Source organism: Bison bison, unplaced genomic scaffold, assembly GCF_000754665.1.
Source record: "Bison bison bison isolate TAMUID 2011002044 unplaced genomic scaffold, Bison_UMD1.0 scf7180017864498, whole genome shotgun sequence".
Taxonomy (NCBI): domain Eukaryota; kingdom Metazoa; phylum Chordata; class Mammalia; order Artiodactyla; family Bovidae; genus Bison; species Bison bison.
The window spans coordinates 2,656,936-2,670,307 of NW_011495057.1; positions in this window are offsets into that span (position 1 = coordinate 2,656,936).

The following is a 13,372-nucleotide window of genomic DNA, read 5'->3' on the forward strand; positions in this document are numbered from 1 at the left end:
TCTTCTTAATATCTTCTGCTTCTGTTAGGTCCCTACCATTTCTGTCCTTTATTGAGCCCATCTTTGCATGAAGTGTTCCCTTGGTATCTCTAATTTTCTTGAAGAGCTCTCTAGTCTTTCCCATTCTATTGTTTTCCTCTATTTCTTTGCATTGATCACTGCCCTTAGTCCTCACAGTTCATCCACCCTTAGTCCGAAGGCTAGAGAGGTGGTATAACAACCAGCCACAGGTTAATATTGTACAGTGGCGCCTTTCTCCCAAAGTGGACCTAGGTTATTTTAGCAGTCTTACGTGGGGCCGAGTAGAAGACAGGTGAAACCTGTAAGTCCCTTTCTAATCCTCTTCCTATGGGGCAACAAACACAAAGCACTGGGACTTACCTGCCAATCCCAAGGCCACTTTATAACATGTTCCCCTGGCGGGTAGGCCTACGGCGAGGACAAGGGTAAGATATTGGTCCTGACCAACAGTTGGCAACAGTCCTTCAGTGGTCAACGGGTGATCTCGGCTTGTGTTGACAGGTTGCTTCTGGGTTAACGCAGTGGAGGCTGTTGCTCCTGGACTCTTGCTGCTGGGACACGTCTCATGTTGAGAGCCGGGCTCCTGTCTCATCAGTAAGTACTCAGTAAGCAGCCCATCCACTGCCTAGAAGCAGGGGGATGATATCAGCCTATTCCTGAACTTCGTGGTCGGTAAAGTGGGCTCCTTGGTCCCTGTCTATGTCCGTAGTGGTGGTGGTGGGTGGAGGGGGGTCCCATATGTCGTGCACAGCTGTTCTAGACCCCACATGGTGGGTTTTCGTGTTGCTCAACAGCTCAAGCAGGCCTTTTGTAACATCTTTCACCTGTTGTGACACACTGTAGGCAACACATGGCCATTGTCCCATCGCACTCTTGCTGCTCTGCCCCATTTCACAGGTGGGACCAGAAGCCCGAGAGTGCGCATTCATTGTTTTGCCACTGCCTCAGGCCCCCACCAGACCCTTCTGGCCACACCCACAAGCCTGGCCCTGGGTTAATATCCCTAAAGCCAGTGTCTAATTGTTTAGGACTGGTGGGTCTGACAGAGTATGCGTGTCTCACCTGACCAAGGAACACCCAATTATTTGATAGATAGTCCAGATCCTTGCATTTGGTCTGTATTCGCCAGCCATCCCCCTGCAGTCAGATGAGCCACAAGCCATGGTGCTGCTACTTTTAAACTTCAAAGAGACTCTGAGGTTAACAGGATATCATCAGTATAATGGAAGAGCTTTCTTTTCCATCATCTCCCATGGTGGTCAGCTGCCACAGGGCCCCACATGCTAGTAGACAGCCACCTCAGGATTTCCCAGCAATGTTCCATTCCCCATCCTTATTTCCCACCATCTCAGCGCTTACACAAGTTTCCTCAGCCTCCCATTTGCTCACCAATTGTTGGGCTGCACCCCAAAGGTCTGAAAGCCTTATGGTTGCCCAGACTTGAAGCTAGAGAAAAAGCCCAGAGACAATGACTTATCAGACAGGGGGATCTTACACGTCCAAAACAAAGGGTCCTGGAGTGACTCTCCACCCTCTCTGGGCAGGCGGGCCATGGTAGCAACCTTTGCCACCTGGGGGAGGAGGCTACCATTTATTTATAGGGGGAATTGACCTCAGATTGGCTCATCAGTTACCAGGGCAAACTACCAGGGCAGGTCTCTCCCAGCCCCTCAGGTTAACTACCATCACAAGGGTAGATATTTCCCTTTCAAAAACTAGCAGGTGGAGTTGTTCTGGCCTAAAGACCAGAATGATCACTAGCCTGGGCAGAGGGCAATCCCATTCATGTGAGCAGGATGCTAGTCCATACAAAGAACAAGACAACAGCCATCTTGAGTGGCCTGACCATACAGACAATACGATCTACTTCAGTAAGATAGCTGAAAGGAAAAAAGTGGACTCAAGGGTGAAAGGGGTTTCCAGTAATCCAGGCAATGGTTTAACAAACCTCAGTCAATAATTCTTGGAAAAAGAGAGAAAGACAAGCTAGGGAAATCCTCTACATTTAAATGAGAGAAGGGAATTCAGGTTTCCAAGTGGGACAGATTGGAAAAAATACCATCTCTAAGTGCCCTAGAGCAGCTGAAGAGACAATGGCTGAAGATACTAAGGTTTTAGAGAGATGAGATGCCAACAGGGGAGCTGCATTCTGCTATCTGTGTTTCCCTGGGGAGGAGGCTGAGGCCTCCAGACCTCGCCAACCAGAGGGTCTCTTCCATGAAGAGGGGAGAGCCCAACAGGACCACCGGGGGTCTCCCAAGGCTGCAGTGACAGAACTGGAGACCGAGGAGCCTCCTTCAGCTTCCCCTCAAGGTGTCAGTCACATGTTGAAGTTACACTAGAAGGAGGCTAAAAGCTGCGCTAAAAATCTTAAGATAATGGCTAAAATGGTAGCTTTTATGTATCACAATAAGAAAAAAAATTTTTTTAAGTTTTCAACAGACTATCTTTGATGCTAATTTGTGGTTATGGTTGTTTTAATTGCAAAGTCGTATCCAGCTCTTTGTGACCCCAAGGACTATAGCCCACCAGGCTCTTCTGTCCATGGGACTTCCCAAGCAAGAATACTGGAGCAAGTCACCATTTCCTTCTCTGAGGGATCTTCCTGATCCAGGGATCAAACCTGTGGCTCCTCCACAGGCAGGCGGCTTCTTGACCACTGAGCCACAAGATGCTAAAGAGAACAACAAAGTTCAGGACTTCCCATGGCTCTTAGTTGAAACATTATCTAACTTACCAGATTAACTAATTACCATACTCTTAGTTGGAAAGCCTGGTGGGCTATGACATAGGAACAGGGGCTGCGAGGGAAGGCCTTGCTGAGAAGATCAGAAAGAAGAGAGGTGAACGCAGGAATCTCTGGGGGAAGATCTCAAACAGAATAGCGACACGAAGCCCAGGCGGTAGGGGCATGTTGTTGGCGTGTTCAGCTCTTACCTGGAGCAGAGCAAACCAGGGAATCTGGGGGGAGATGTGGTCAGAAAGAAAGGCAAGGACAAGATGATGTGGTGCCTTATGCCCAGAAAGGGCTTGGTTTTAGTCTAAGTGATAAATGGAATCATAAGGAAAGAGGATGTCATTTGACCTGGCCTATTTTAAAGGATTATTCAAGCTGATATGAGAAAGGGCTGAGATAACGGGGCAGTGGGGAACAGTGGGAGCAGAGAGTCACAGATTACTGCAGCTATCCTGAACAAGATGGTGGTTTAAGAGTTGGTTATTTGAAGGCTGAGCATCAGTAGGATTTACTGGTGGTTTAGTCACTAAATCACATCTGGCTCTTAGAGACCCCATGGACTGTAGCCCGCCAGGCTCCTAAGTCCATGGGATATCCCAGGCAAGGGTACTGGAGTGGGTTCCAATCTCCTTCTCCAGGGGTCTTCCTGACCCAGGGAAAAAACCCAGATCTCCTGTATTGCAGGTGGATTCTTTACCAACTAAGCTACCAGGGAAGCCCTGAATGATTTCAAAAGGTGGCGAGCTGCGGTTCATGGGGTTGCAAAGAGTCGGACACGACTGAGCGACTGAACTGAACTGAAGGTAAATGAAGAGTTAGTTGTTGTTTAGTCGCTAAGCCATGTCCAACTCTATGCAGTCCCAAAGACTGCCACACACCAGGCTCCCTTATCTGGAGTTAGGGGTCACTCCAGAGTTTTTGGCTCCAATGTAGCTGCTGAGTGTGAGACAGGCTGATGACCAGGGTTCCACATTGGGGCATCAGTGGTGCATGACACTTCTGCACAGAGCCACACTCAGAGGAGGCGGGGGCTTCACTCAATCCCCGTTCTAAGGTAGCTTTGGGTGTGGCTTCATTAAGCTTACAAAAGGAGCCCCCAGAGAGTGTGCAGCAGGAAAGACACTCAGGGTTCAACACAGTGCCTTAAATGTGGGAGGATTCAATATGTTTGTTGAATGAATAAATGATGAGCAAGACTGAGAACCAGAAAAACTGTAAAATGAGAAGAGTGGACAATATGACCTTGGCAGTCCCACCTAGCTTCATCAGCTTCTCACAGTAAAACGACTGACACTTTTCAGGAGGGCAGACTGAAGAGGCATTAAAAGAATGGCCTTCAGAGCCAGACAAACCAGGGCAGGAGTTAACAGCTCTGTCACTTAGAGTATGACATAACCAGTGCATGCAAATTCTCCAAGTTTTCTGCACCTTCAAGGTACAAGGTTATTGCAGGAATTGAATAAGATGCTACTGGAACTTACTACAGGGCCTGGTACATTAGTAACTCTTTAAATACTGAGAGCTGTTATCATTCTTGTCAGTATTGCACAGGTGGTGGTGATGAATCAGAAAGCCTCTTGGAGAAGTCAGAATTTGAGCTGAGCCTTAACAACTAGGTAGAATTTAGAGGGGGCTTCCCAGGTGGCACTAGTGGTAAAAAACCTGCCTACCAAGGTGAGAGATGCAGGCGACGAGGGTTCAATCCCTGGGTTGGGAAGATTCCCTAGAGAAGGGCATGGCAACCCACTCCAGTGTTCCTGCCTGGAAAAATCCCATGAACAGAGGAGCCTGGCCGGCTATAGTTCATGGGGTCACAAAGAGTGGACACAACTCAGCGAGTGAGCACGTGTGCGCACACACACACGCACACGCATGCACACACACACACACACACACACACACACAGGATTTACAGAGAACCAGGGGAGCAAGGTGGGAGAGAGGGGTCATGCAGGGGAAGGTTCATGGAGGCAGGAGAACAGGAGGGGTATTTCAGGCAGTGGTGGGGGCTCCAAGGAAAAGAGAATTACCAGGTAGGAGAGACCAAGGAAGTCGCAGCCCATAGGCCACATATGGGTGCTTACGCTGCAATCTCTAAGGAAAATTGCACAAAGGAGACTCTGTGACCCCAGTACTCTCTAAGCCACTGGGCCCTCCCCACTTCCTAAATGCTCAAACTCTGGAGGATGGATACAGAGCACATGTCACTTCTAAGCCATAGAGTCATTTCAAATGCTGACATTTTTGAAAAATTAATTTCGTTCTATAAACCTTATTCCACAGATATGAATTGACCATTACTCATTAGCTCATATTAAAATCAGCAGAGACCAAAGGCAAAAGTGGAATGTCTTCCCAGGCCCAGATGAAAAAGACCAAAGTAGCACTTTTAGAAGAAATACACAAAGGGATTTTCCAAAACGTGTACAACCTTGTTTTATAATTCAGGGCTTGAAAGAGAAGCCAGGTGGCCTATCTGCAGAAGCAGCACTCAGGAGGCTGATAACTCAGCTCATGGGTGTGCATTTCAGGTACAAAGTGTCTGCTGGGGGTGCCCAGGAAAGTAAGGTGGGGGACACGGGTAGCCAGGTTAACCTGACACAGCTGCTGAATTATCCAGATGCTCCCTGGCACAACCCTTGCCCCCTTTTTCAACATAGAAAACAGGCAAAAACCTTTTTATCAGGAAAACTATAGTGGGAGGCATGTCAAGGAGACTTCCCCCCAAAATACTAAAACATGACCTACGTAAGTAACGTCCAAACACCTCCAAGGGCTTCCCTGGTGGCTCAGATGGTAAAGAATCCACCTGCAATGCAGGAGACGTGGGTTTGATCCCCAGGTTGGGAAGATCCTCTGGAGAAGGGAATGGCCACCCACACCAGTATTCTTGCCTGCAGAATCCCATGGACAGAGGTGCCTCGGTGGGCTACAACCCACGGAGTTGCAAAGAGTTGAACACAAGTGAGCAACTAGCAAAAAAAAGAAACACCTTCAAGGGAAAACAGTGTGGAAATGTTAGAAATACGATCACCTGGGAAATCAGCACTGTAAGTGAAGACGCACATCGTGGATCCATGCGTCCTTTGACCATGTAAATACTGCATGTTTTTCATTCATTAGCGGCTGAAATAAAAACCTATGGCCTTTCGTCACAAGGAGATAACCCACTGCTACGTGGATTTTTTTCTTCCTCCTCCAATCATTTAATCAGTCAATTCCTCTGACTTGCTCTCAGCTGTCAGACCCTTGATGTCACTTCAGGGCTCCAGAATCACCCCCATATGCCTGTGATCCTAGTAAACTGCTCCTCGTCACAGAATTATTTCTTTTTGGTTGATTTCCTACAGAACTCCAAGAGGCTCCTGTTCAGATGTGAGCATGCCTGCCTCCCACACTGAACACTCTACTGGTCATTCTCACCTGGACATCAATTCATTTCTCAGGTAACTAGCTGCCACATTGAAAAAGGAGAAAAGTGTCTTGGGGCAGAGTTTTCTGGACAGTGACAGCTGAAGAGAAGAAATCGAGGTCCGGTGTACTCTGTGGAGCAGTGAGATCAGGGAGTTACCCAGAAAATGCAGTGGAGTGGAATCCGGCCCGAGAGCGGCAACTCTTGAGCCCGCATTCCTAGAGCGCGTGCTCCACACCAAGAGAAGCCACTGAAGTGAGAAGCCCTCACAGCACCGCGAGACAGCAGGCCCTGCTTGTCACAGCTACAGACAGACTGCACGCAGCTAGACCCAGCACAGCCAGCAATAAACAAACAACAAATTAATTTTTTAAAGAGTCCTTACTGAAGCAGTAAAATATCTATATTAATTGTATTAAATTTTATCATCTTTGTAATATTCTGTATAGGGATGGTTGTCCTGAGGTAAAGCACTTGTACAACTGAATTGCAAGCCCAACTGTCACACTTAAGATTTATGCTCTTTTAGTGAAAATTGTAATGATATAAGTGTGGCTTCACAGGCAGTTGTGAGAAAGAATACACAGAGATCTCATGAACACTTAACTCAGGATCCCATGATGCTACCATCTTGCAAAACTATAGCCCAGTATCACAGCCAGGATACTGCCTTCAATACTAGTCTCCCATCTTAGTCAGATCTCCCCAGTTTCATCTGTACACCTGTGTGTGTGTGTACGTGTGTGTGTGTGTGTATTTAGTCCTACAGTTTTATCATGTGTTCAGGTATCCACCACAGTCATCTGACAACTGTTTTCCATTTCTAAGCTTCTCTCATTTCAAAGATGTTACGTAAAGTGGAATATATAGCATTTGACACTTTGGGATTGGCTTTTTTCACTCAGCATAATTCATCTAAATTGTTGCACGCATCAGTACTTCATTCCTTCTTATTGCTGACTGCTGTTCCCCAGTGTGGATGTACCGCAGTTTGTTTATCCTGTTGAAGGACATCTGGGCTGTTTCCACTTAGGGGCTATTACAAATAAATCTGCCATGAACATTCACGCACTGATTTTTGTGTGAACACAAACTTTCATTTCTCTGGGAAAATGCCCAAGAGTGTCATTACTGGATCATATGATAATAGCATGATTTGTTTTGTAAGAAACTGCCAAGCTGTTTTCCAGAATGGCTGTAGCTTTTACATTCTCATCAGCAATGTATGAGTGATCAACTTCTCTTCATCCTTGTCAACAACACCAAACACCAAATTGTTGTCACTATTTCAGGCACTCCAGCGGATATATAGTGATAGCTCATTGTGGTTTTAATTTGCATTTCCTTGAAGGCTATTGATGCTGAACATCTTTTCATGTGCTTATTTGCCATCTGTATATCATCTGTATTCAGAACAGCTTTTGCCCATTTTCCGATTGGACTTTTTTTTTTTTTTTTAATCTTTTGTTTTCGGCTGTGCTGTATAGCCGCACAAGGGCTTTCTCTGGTTGTGGTCCCTGGGCTTCCCCTCGCGGTGGCTTCTCTTGCTGTAGAGCGTGAGCTCTAGGTTCACGGGCTCAGCAGTTGCATCCCCGGGGTCCAGGACTTGGGCTCCATGGCTGCGGCACAGGGGCTTAGTTGCTCTGTGGCACGTGGGGTCTTCCCAGAGCAGGGATTGGACCCGTGTCCCCTGTAGTGGCAGGCAGATTCTTTACCACTGGACCATCCGCGAAGTCCTAGTACCAGTTTGTAAGACAGGATCAGAAAACAATAAAGCATGTCGACGCCTTAGATGCTTAGGTTTTCCCACCTTCTAGAGATAGAGATTCACACATACACACACACCCTTCCCACGACTCTGCTGATTTATACCCATTTCTCTGAGCAAAAGGGTGCCAAGCCCAGGTGAAGACAGAGACTGAAGTGGCTTGTTTCCACCCAGAGCACCTGCCCACTCTGTTCCACAGCAGTGGGCTTGAGGATCACCTGGACACAGCTGAGCAGGTTCCTCCTGGGTGATCACTAGCTCACTCTGTAGAAACTGGGCCCAGAACAGACTCAGTTTCCAGAGTCACATGGCCAGGGGGTGTGGACAAGAGTTAAGGAATGGACGGCAGATGCCTGTAAACTCAGGGTTTGGAGGCTAGGAATTGGAGAGCAGTCGGTGAGGAGGAAGGTGACTGGTGTGTATTATCCGACCTTAGTCAGCAATCCCAATCCTTCAGTTCTCTGCCACTACCTACCTTATCAAGGCTCTTAACATATCAGCACCAGCCAGCACTCCACAACATAGAAAGCTTTTCTAAGCCTGACAAAAGACCTTAAAAATGTATCTGGAAGTGCCCTTCATTGCAAGCTTTGATTCCACTGTCCGTCCATCCTTTGATGTCACATAAAAAGATTCGTCACGCTGACCTTGTCCTGCTGAACACGATTCTACCACTTGCTCAGAGGAACTGAAGATGTCTGCTTTCTCCTTCAGAAAAAAAGAGGACAAAACTTTTCCCATTTGCACTCTCTTTTCAGTTCCTCTTAGGAGATATGAGGACAGGGAAACACCCTGATTGGTTGTGCTATTTTTAAAAGAATTTCTAATAGCAAATAATTTGTTCCATCTGGGAAAAGGCTGATGGCACGTTCAACAACCAAGCATGAATCAGGATGGGTCATTTCCAGCATTAAAAAAAAAAAAAGTTTATTTAGATCCACATTGCACTGGTCATTCAGTGTCACTGGCATTTCCTGACCCTAAAGAGGGGCCAAGCCCTTGGCTGCTCTTCTCATCCCCTGGGGCTTCCCTGGTGGCTCAGTTGATAAAGAATCTGCCTGCAATGCAGGAGACCCCGGTTTGATTCCTAGGTCAGGAAGAGCCCTTGGAGAAGGGATAGGCTACTCACTCCAGTATTCTGGCCTAGAGAATTCCTTGAAGTATATAGTCCATGGGGTTGCAGAGTCAGACATGACTGAGCGACTTTTAACCCTCAACCCTTGAGGCCATTTGCCTATCATAATAACAAAGACACTTCGTTCACCACCCCTCCACTCCTCCGTGGTTTCTGCCAGCAGTTTCAGGGTGGCCGTGGTGGGGGCCATGGTGGGTCACACTGTGGGGCTAGTGAACTTAACCCAGCCATCAGCAAAGGCATGAGGTGGTGTCACACACCAGTGGCCAGGCTTTTGGCTTCTCTGGGTGCTGTTCCCAAAGCACACAGCCTCTCATTGGAGAAGGGGGAGCAGAAACAGCCAGCAAGAATATAGGGAGAACAGAGATAAAATGGGTCCTGGGGCCTCATTCTGACCCAACCAGCTCTCATCTGCCCTCCAGGGCCTCCAGAATTAAAGGCATTCATAAAAAGGAAGGGAAGAGCAGTCACTTGTACACTCATGTTTATAGCAGCATATTCACAGCAGCCAAAAGGTGGAAACAACCCAACTGTCCCTAAATGAATGAATGGATAAACAAAATCTGTGGTATAACTGTCGGTGGGAATGTGAATTGGTGCAGCCACTATGCAGAACAGTATGTGTGCATGCATGCATGCTAAGTCACTTCAGCTGTGTCCGAATCCATGCAACCCTACTGTACCTCACCAAGCTCCTCTGTCCATGAGATTCGCCAAGCAAGAATATTGGAATGGGTTGCCGTGCCCTCCTCCAGGAGATCTTTGCAACACAGGGATCGAACCTGCATCTCTTATGTCTCCTGCATTGGCAAGTGGGTTCATTACCACTATCGCCACCTGGGAAGCCCAGAGAATAGTATGGAATTCCCTTAAAAATCATGATCCAGCAATCCTTTTCCTGGGTATATATCCAGAAAAGATGAAACTCTAATTTGAAAAGATACATACACCCCAGTGTTCACAGCAGCACTATTTATAATAGCCAAGACATGCAAACAGTGCCCTTCAACAGAAGACTGAAGATGTGGTATAGATAGAAAATGGAATATTACTCAGCCATGAAAAGAATGAACTATTATCATTTGCAGCAACATGGAAGGACCTAGAGAATATTATACTTAAGTGAAGTAAGTTAGAGAAAGACACATATTATATGACATCACTTACCTGTGGAATTTAAAAATAATACAAATGAATCTATATTCAAAACAGAAATAGTCACAAATTTATGGTTACCAAAGGGGAATGTGGAGGAAGGAGAGGGTGTAACTCAGTGGTAGAGAGCATGGTTAGCACCCAGAGGGCCTGGGTTCAACTGCCAGCACCTCCAGGTTTGATTGATAAAAATAATAACTTTGGGACTTTCCCGGTGGTCCAGTAGTTAAGACTCTGTGCTTCTACTGAAGGGGTCACAGGTTCAATCCCTGATCAAAGGACTAATATCCTGCATGCCACATGGCACAACCAAGGGGAAAAAAGAAAGGAAAGTGGAAAGTGGGGTGGGCAGGTGAAATAGGGAGTGTGGAATTAACATACAACTACTATCAGTTCAGTTCAGTTCAGTTACTCAGTAGTGTCCAACTCTTTGCGACTCTATGGACTGCAGCACACCAGGCTTTCCTGTCCATCACCAACTCCTGGAGCTTGCTCAAACTCATGTCCATTGAGTCAGTGACGCCATCCAACCATCTCATCCTCTGTCATCCCCTTCTCCTCCCGCCTTCAATCTTTCCCAGCATCAGGGTCTTTTCCAATGAGTCAGTTCTTTGCATCAGGTGGACAAAGCATTGGAGTTTCAGCTTCAGCATCAATCCTTCCAATGAATATTCAGGATTGATTTCCTTTAGGATGGACTGGTTGGATCTCCTTGCAGTCCAAGGGACTCTTAAGAGTCTTCTCCAATACCACAGTTCAAAAGCATCAATTCTTTGGTGCTCAGCTTTCTTTATAGTCCAACTCTCACATCCATACATGACTACTGGAAAAACCATAGCTTTGACTAGATGGACCTTTGTTGGCAAAGTAATGTCTCTGCTTTTTAATATGCTGTCTAGGTTGGTCATAGCTCTTCTTCTAAGGAGCAAGCATCTTTTAATTTCATGGCTGTAGTCACCATCTGCAGTGATTTGGGAGCCTAAGAAAATAAAGTCTCTCACTGTTTCCATTATTTCCCCATCTATTTGCCATGAAGTGATGGGACCAGATGCCATGATCTTAGTTTTCTGAATGTTGAGTTTTACGCCAACTTTTTCACTCTCCTCTTTCACTTTCATCAAGAGGTTCTTTAGTTCTTCACTTTCTGCCATAAGTGTGGTGTCATCTGAGTATCTGAGGTTATTGATATTTCTCCCAGCAATCTTAATTCCAGCTTGTGCTTCTTCCAGTCCAGCATTTCCCATGATGTACTCTGCATAGAAGTTAGATAACCAAGGTGACAATATATAGCCTTGACATACTCCTTTCCCTATTTGGAACCAGTCTGTTGTTCCATGTCCAGTTCTAACTGTTGCCTCTTAACCTGCATACAGATTTCTCAGGAGGCACATGGTCTGGTATTCCCATCTCTAGAAGAATTTTCCACAGTTTGCTATGATCTACATAGTCAAAGGCTTTGGCTTAGTCAATAAAGCAGAAATAGATGTTTTTCTGAAACTCTCTTGCTTTTTTGATGATCCAACGGATATTGGCAATTTGATCTCTAGTTCCTCTGCCTTTTTAAAATCCATCTGGAAGTTCACGGTTCACGTACTGTTGAAGCCTGGCTTGGAGAATTTTGAGCATTACTTTGCTAGCATGTGAGATGAGTGCAGTTGTGCAATAGTTTGAGCATTTTTGGCATTGCCTTTCTTTGGGATTGGAATGAAAACTGACCTTTTCCAGTCCTGTGGTCACTGCTGAGTTTTTCAAATTTGCTGACATATTGAGTGCAGCACTTTCACAGCGTCATCTTTCAGGATTTGAAATAACTCAACTGGAATTCCATCACCTCCACTAGCTTTGCTCATAGTGATGCTTCCTAAGACCCACTTGACTTCACATTCCAGGATGTCTGGCTCTAGTCCACTGATTACACCATCGTGGTTATCTGGGTCCTGAAGATCTTTTTTGTACAGTTCTTCTATGTATTCTTGCCACCTTTTCTTAATATCTCTGCTTCTGTTGGGTCCATACCATTTCTGTCCTTTATCGAGCCCATCTTTGCATGAAATGTTCCCTTGTTATCTCTAATTTTCCTGAAGAGATATCTAGTCTTTCCCATTCTATTGTTTTCCTCTATTTGTGCTGATCACTGAGGAAGGCTTTTTTATTATCTCTCTTTGCTATTCTTTGGAACTCTGCATTCAAATGGGATATCTTTCCTTTTCTCCTTTGCCTTTACAACTACCATACATAAAATATATAAGCAATAAGGATTTACTGTATAGCATGGGTAATTATATTCAATATCTTTTAAAAATCTATAATGGAAAATAATCTGAAAAATGTAAATATATAACTGAATCACCTTGCTGTACACCTGAACACAATATTGTAAATCAGCTATGCTAAGTTGCTTCAGTCATGTCTGGCCCTTTGCAACCCTATAGACTGCATCCCACCAGGGTCCTCTGTCCTTGGGATTCTCCAAGCAAGAATACTGGAGTGGGTTGCCATGCCCTCCTCCAGTGGATCTTCCCAACCTAGGGATCTATAAATCAACTGTACTTCAATTTTTAGAATGCAGTGCATACATACCATAGAATATTATTCAATCATATAAAAGAAAGGAATTCTGGTATATGTTATAACGTGGGTGAATCTTGAAGACATCATGCTAAATGAAATAAGCCAGATACAAAAAGAACAAATATTGTATGATTCCACTTATGTAAGGTACTGAGAGTATTTAAATTTGCAGAAACAAAAAGTAGACTAGGCGTTATCAGGAGCTGGGAAAGTGGAGAATATGCAGTTGTTTAATGAGTAGAGAGTTTCATTTTGGCATGATGAAATGGTCTGAAGATGATAGTGATGGTTGTGCAATAATAATGTGAATGTACTTAATGCCACTGAACTACACACTTAAAACAGTCAGAATGGTGGACCTTAATAGGGATATGCTAAGTGAAATGTCAAAAACAAATACCATGTGATTTCACTTACATATGGAATCTAATAAACAAAACAAATGAAAAAGCAAAACAAAATCAAACTGATAGATACAGAGAACAGACTAGTGGTTGTCAGAGGGAAAAGCGGGTTAGGGGTCAGGCAAAACGGATCAAGGGGGTCAAGAGATACAGACTTCCATTATATAAT